Source organism: Sapajus apella, unplaced genomic scaffold, assembly GCF_009761245.1.
Source record: "Sapajus apella isolate SASKATOON/1434 unplaced genomic scaffold, GSC_monkey_1.0 scaffold1, whole genome shotgun sequence".
NCBI lineage: Eukaryota > Metazoa > Chordata > Mammalia > Primates > Cebidae > Sapajus > Sapajus apella.
In genome coordinates this window covers 4,798,277-4,805,128 of record NW_022436941.1, presented here as the reverse complement: position 1 = coordinate 4,805,128, position 6,852 = coordinate 4,798,277, and the positions used below count along the sequence as shown (strand labels likewise).

Below are 6,852 nucleotides of genomic sequence, written 5' to 3'. Positions count from 1 at the left end.
GCCTGTGTTCAGATGTCTTCAATTACCCTAAGAATAATTTTTACAGCTTTCTTTCTCTCTTTCTACTCCCTCCCTCCCTCCCTCCTCCTACCTTTCCCTCCTCTCTTCCCACCTGTTGTCCAGGCTGGTTTCAATCTCCTGGGCTCAAATGATCCTCCCCTCTTGGTGACTGAAAGTTCTGTGATTATAGGTGTGAGCCACAGTGCCCAGCCTACAGCTGTTTCTAGGAACCATGACGCAATTGAAATTCATGCTTTTGGTTTGACCGTTATGTCTATTTAGTCTTTTCTGTATGTTTTCCTTTTCCTTCTTTTGTTTTTGCCTCATTTTTATGCTTTTGTTTTTTATTTATTCTTAAAAAGTATTTTGGAACTAGGTGGCTGGACGTGGTGGCTCACACCTGTCTGTAATCCCAGTATTTTGGGAGGCCGAGGCAGGTGGATCACCTGAGGTTGGGAGTTCAAGACTAGCCTTACCAATATGGAGAAACCCCATCTCTACTAAAAATACAAAATTAGCCGGGTGTGCTGATGGGCTCCTGTAATCCCAGCTACTTGGGCAGCTGAGGCAGGAGAATCACTTGAACCTGGGAGGCAGAGGCTGTGGTGAGCCAAGATCACTCCATTGCACTTGAACCTGAGCAACAAGAGTGAAACTCCATCTCAAAAAGCAAAAAAATCTTTTTGGAGCTAGAAGAACAGTTTCATATCCTTTTGCCCCAGGATATTGACTTTTTTTTTTTTTTTTTGAGATGGGAGTCTCACTCCGTCACCCAGGCTGGAGTGCAGTGGCACAATCTCAGTTCACTGCAACCTCTGCCTCCTGGGTTCAAGCAACTTCCCTGCTTCAGCCTCCCTAGTAACTGGGATTACAGACATGCACCCCATCCAACTAATTTTTGTATTTTTAGTAGAGACGGGGTTTCACCATGTTGGCCAGGATGGTCTTGTGATCCGCCCACCTCAGCCTCCCAAAGTGCTAGGATTACAGGCATGGGCCACCATGCCTGGCCTCACCTATTTCTTACTTTTAAAAGTGTAAAACATTACTGAATTTTATTTCAACAGCATTGCTTTTAATGACTGTTGAGTATTCCACTTTTATATTGGTGTGCTTCTTTTTAAAATTGATTTGCAAGATATTTGTATACTAAGTCTATTGATCACTGTGTGGTATGTGTATGTTACAAATATATTTTTCAAGTATATTGGTTATGTTTATATATTTATATATATTTATATATATTTATATATATATATATATATATATATATATATATATATTTTTTTTTTTAATTGTACTTTGGGCTCTGAGGTACATGTGCACATCTTGCATCCTGCAGGATTGTTGCATAAGTACATACATGCCATGGTGGTTTGCTGTCTCCATCCCCCTGTTGCCTACATTAGGCCTTTCTCCTGGTGTTATCCCTCCCCACCTCCCCAACCCGTTGTCCCTCCTCTCCCCTCCCCTCCACCCCGCCACCTACCCGAGTGATTGCTGTTCCCTTCCCTGTGTCCATGTGTTCTCATTGTTTGTCACCTGCCTGTGAGTGAAAATTTCTGTTCTTGTGTCAGTTTACTGAGAATGATGGTTTCTAGATTCATCCATGTCTCTACAAAGGACATGAACTCATTCTTTTTTATGGCTACATAGTATTCCATGGTGTATATGTGCCACATTTTCTTTGTCCAGTTTATCATTGATAGGCATTTGGGTCGGTTCCAGGTCTTTGCTATTGGTGCTGCAATGAGCATACATGTGCATGTGTCTTTATAACAGAATGATTTATGATCTTTGAGTATATACCCAATAATGGCTGGGATTACAGGTGTCTGCCAACACACCTAGCTAATTTTTGCATTTTTAGTAGAGACAGGGTTTCACCATGTTGGCCAGGATGGTCTCAGTCTCCTGATCTTGTGATCCACCTGCCTTGGCCTCCCAAAGTGCTGGATTACAGGCATGAGCCACCACACCCAGCCTAATTTTTGTATTTCTAGTATAGATGGGGTTTCTCCATGTTGCCCAGGCTGGTCTTGAACTCCTGTCCTTAAGCAATTCACCTGCCTCAGCCTCCCTTTAGTGCTGGGGTTCCAGGCGTGAGCCTCTGTGCCCAGCCAATCTTGGGTGCATTTGTCCTCCTCAGCTTGTATCCCCAAGTATAAAATGGAGATAGTACGTCAGGCAGGGTGGCTCACGCCTGTGATCTCAACACTTTGGGAGGCTGAGGCAAGCAGGTTGCTTGAGCCCAGGAGTTCAAGACCACCCTGGGCAACATGAAGAAACCTAGTCTCTACTTAAAGAAATGGGGGTAGTAATCACTTTCTTACTGGGCAGCTTTGAGGGTGAAATTAAATGATCGGGTATAAAATGTTCAGCCCAGCTCTTGACTTCTAATCATCCCTTTTCACATACCAGTTATTTTCCTGTTTTCGCCCAGAGAGGAAACGGTCTGGCTGAGACCTTTAACATCTGCCCTCCACCCCATAGCAAAGTAAGGGAGGGGGGTGTGGCGGTACACTTCCTTCAGTCTGGGCAGGTCTCTGACTCAATTCAGGATACCCCTTCCCCTTGTCCAGCTCCCCAAACTAAAGGGCTCATTAGAGAGGAGAGATCCCCATCTCCATTCCTGCCTTCCTTTCTGAACTCCCAGGGTCCGGACATCAGAGAGGCACCCATACGGAGGTAGCCAAGACTCCTGGCCCTCCAGGGGCAGGAGTGAGTGGTTGGAGTGAGACTAAGATCACGATATGAGGATGGGACCGGGATTGCCGAACGCCTAGGCCGTGGGTGGGGCAATCCCATCGCTCCCTCCTCCCATGGGAGCTGTTGGACCTGCTGTCCCCCCTCCACTTCCGGGCTGCTGGGGAGGGGAACGGGGCAGCCTCTCTCTCCTCCCTCTTCCTCTGCCACCTGTCTCATAGGCAGAAGAGGCCGTGCCCAGCACGCAGAGCAAAGCGCGCTGAAGCCTGAGCCGGTGAGGGGGCCGAGGCTGCGGAGAGGTGGGGGCTGGACTTTGGAATCTCAAAGACTCCGACTCCTGGCTTGTCTAGAGGAGGGGAGCCTGGGAGCCCCGACTCCTGGATCCCTGGGTGAGGTGGCATGGGCACTGTTCCACTGCACAGTGGGGTCAGGATTAAGCCTATGGGGCTCCAGGGAGGACGGGGCAGGAGCCGAACTGCTGAGTCTGGGAGGGAGAAGATGGGTCACCCTAAGCGAGTCCAAGAGATTGTGGGGGGGTTACTGGGAGGGTACAAGGCCTGACACCTGGAGAGGAGGGAGGGGAAGCAGGGTCGAAGGGACCAGTAGAGGGTGTGCCACGATCCTGGACTCAAAATTCCAGTCCCACCTTACAGCCATCAAGCCCTGTCTCTGGAAGCTTCAGGGCACACCTCTGCAGCGCTCAGTTTCATCCTTTGAACTCTTAGGCCCTGCCTCCTAGGAGAGTCACAGTGCCCCGCAGCAGAGTGTGGTGCTCAGGCCCCCCTGCCCACCTCTCAGGAGCCTGGGCGGTCACGGGGATGTGGAGCAGCCCCAAGGAGGGGACCCCGCTGTCACCAGTCCTAGAACGCAATAGGGAGGTCCAGCACCAGGGCCATCCTGAGGAGTCTTGGGAACAGGAGGCGCCCGACGTCCTGGCTGAGCCTTTGAGCTGCGGAGGAGCTGAGCGGCAGGTGGAGAAAGATGAAGGAGTGGGAGAAGGCAGCAGCAGTGAGAGCAGCCCGACGCAGTGAGGGGCTTGAGGGCGACCGCGCCGGGGGCCTGGACCGATGGGGACCCAAACAGGTGGCCTGTCAGGTTGACAGCTAGAGGGAAACAGAAAAGACAGCCAGAGATAGGGTGAGACTGAGTGACAGCAGAGACTACTGAGAGACAGCCACCAGGACATGGAGCCAGAGACGCAAAGAGAAAGAAACCAGAGAGCCACGGGGAGGCCCCAAGAACGGAGATGGACCCAAATGGGCGGCAGAGACAGAGAAACGGATATAGGGGACCCAGATAGGTAGCTAAGGCCCATAACCCCTGCACTTGGGGAGGCAGAGGGGAGGATCGCTTGAGCCCAGGAGTTCGAGACAAGTCTGGGCAAACATAGCGAATCCCCATCTCTACAAAAAATACAAAAATTATCGAAGTGCCGCGTGCCTGTAATCTCACCTACCTGGGAGGCTGAGACAGATTGCTTAAGCCCAGGAGTTGGAGGCTGCAGTGTGCTGTGATTGCACCACTGCACCATAACCTGGAACAGAGCAAAAGCTATCTCTAAAAATGAGAGAAAGAGAGGCAGAGACAGGAGAGACTACTGAACAGAGAGACCCAAACAAGTAAGAGATGCAGAGAGATCAAGAAACCAGACAGAGGCCCAGAGACATGGAGACTGACAGACAAAGACCAGAAAGAAAGAGAAACAGACCAGAGAAAGGGGAATTGAGTCAGGGGGAAACCCAGAAATAAATGGCAGAGATGCTCAGAGAAACAGAGACAAACCTTGAGAGACGGAGATACTCTGAGGGAGAAAGATCTAGTGATTCGGTCAGTGGACAGATACCCAGTCCCTGAGTTGGAGTGGGGTGGAGAAAGAGAGAGAGACAGATCCAGGCACTAGGAGAAAGTGAGGCTAAGAGAACAGGACCTGGATAGAGAAAAAGAAACACCTTTCATAAGTCGGCTTTGTATTTCCCCACCTCCCATACAGTACTGTAAGCCTCTGTGGTCAGTGTGGCCGAGTGGTCACTAGACTTGTACCCTCCCACATTCTGACCCTAAATACAAGAGACTGAGTGTAATCCCAAAGTACTGGGATTACAGGTGAGTCACAGGTGAGGCCGGGCACTGGGACTCATGCCTGTAATCCCAGCACTTGGGGAGGCCAAGGTGGAAGAATCACCTGAGTCTGGGAGTTTGAGACCAACCTGGGCAACATAGCATGACCCCCTCTCTACTAAAATAAATTTTAAAAAATCAAGTAGGGCCAGGTGCAGTGGCTCACGCCTGTAATCCCAGCACTTTGGGAGGCCGAGGCGGGTGGATCACGAGGTCAAGAGATCGAGACCATCCTGGTCAACATGGTGAAACCCCGTCTCTACTAAAAATACAAAACATTAGCTGGGCATGGTGGCGCGTGCCTGTAATCCCAGCTACTCAGGAGGCTGAGGCAGGAGAATTGCCTGAACCCAGGAGGCGGAGGTTGCGGTGAGCCGAGATTGCGCCATTGCACTGCAGCCTGGGTAACGAGAGCGAAATTCCCCTCCAAAAAAAAAAAAAAAAAATCAAGTAAATAAATAAAGAGCTTGACATGGTGGTGAGCACCTGTAGTCAGAGCTACCTAGGAAGCTGAAGCAGGAGGATTGCTTGAGCCTGGGAGGTCGATGCTGCAGTAAGCTGTAATCACACCACTGCACTCCATCTAGTGAGACTATCACAGGACAAAAAAAAAAGAAAAGAGCCTGCGACAGATAATAGGAGTGATGTTTGTGTTAGGTGGACTGAGACCTGCTGAGGGGGATGTGGGTGGGGGACCAGACCTACTTTGTGATTGCAAGAGGCGATGCATCTCCACTTAACCCCATCCCCCAACTCCATCCCGAGGCTATGCCTCGGATAGCGAACGTAGCCATACCCACCCCCCATCCTCTGCCCGCCGCATCCACCTCTGGGGGAAGGGGTGTGAGGGGCGGCGCAGTGGTTGCAAGGACAGCACCTGGAGGTATTGACTCGCGTGGCCCTGATGGAGCAGCAAGTGAAGGAGCTACAGTGCCGGGGAAGGAGCTGAGGATCGAGGTAAAGCTGCAGACTCCTTGGGAAGCCTGGCCCCAACTCAAGAGAACCCACAAGGCCAGACTCCCAGCCTTTCCTCCAGTGGGACCAGATTCTAGGCGCCCCCCTTGGAGCCTCCCTCCAAATCCAGGTCCCTGGGCTTCGTCCGCCCTGCAACCTTCGAATCCAGTAGTTCCGGCCTTGGGCCTCTTCCACGGACCCACAAGCCTGAGCCCCCAGCCCTTGCATTCTCTCTGCAGATGGAGGTGGAGGTGGCCCTGCTGTGGGGCCAGCTGGCTGCAGAGCGAGTGGACGCTCACCAGGAGGAGCAGCAGCTGCAGGAGCTGCTGGGGCAGCAGGTAGCCTTGGAGCTGGGTGGCCACCAGCAGCGGAAACAGGTCTGTTTGGCTCACTCGCTCTTCATCTGCAGTCTCATTCCTGGTTCATGGATGTTGTTGGTGTGCTCCTAGCTATCTGCATCCCGGGGTGGTCCCTACTCCCCAAAGGAAGACATTTGGGCTTCCGAGAGAGTGAGGTGCTGATGCCCCTCCTGTTTCCTCCAACCTCACTGGACGTGATTTTTGGGGCTCTTCCTTTGTCCCCTGTCCGTTTGTTATTTAAATGTGGGTTTGTGAAAACTTTCAAACTGGTCGGGCGTGGTGGCTCATGCCTGTCATCATAGCAGCTTTGGAGGCTGAGGCAGGTGGACTGCCTGAAGAGAATGAGACCAGCCTGGCCAACATGTCAAAACCCCATCTTTGCTAAAAATACAAAAATTAGCTGGTGTAGTGGTGGGGGCCTGTAACCTCAGCTACTTAGGAGCCTGAGACAGGGGAATCACTTGAACTGGGGAGGTGAAGGTTGCATTGAGCCAAGATCGCACCATGGCACTCTGGCCTGGGTGACAAGAGTGAGACTCTGTCTCAAAAAAAGAAAGAAAAAGTTTCCAAACCCACAATAAGCAGTTCCCATGTCGTGTGTCCATCAGCTTCAGCGATGGTTAATATTCTTCCATTCTTTTTTACTTTTTCTGAGACGGAGTTTCACTCTTGTCACCCACACTGGAGTGCAGTGGCACGATCTCAGCTCATTGCA

At 51.2% G+C, this 6,852-nt stretch overlaps 1 pseudogene; it reads left to right on the top strand.

Moving 5' to 3' along the window:
* The first annotated feature begins 3,284 nt into the window (after nucleotides 1-3,284).
* LOC116528303 lies at nucleotides 3,285-6,424 on the top strand (annotated as a pseudogene).
* The last annotated feature ends 428 nt before the right edge of the window (nucleotides 6,425-6,852 follow it).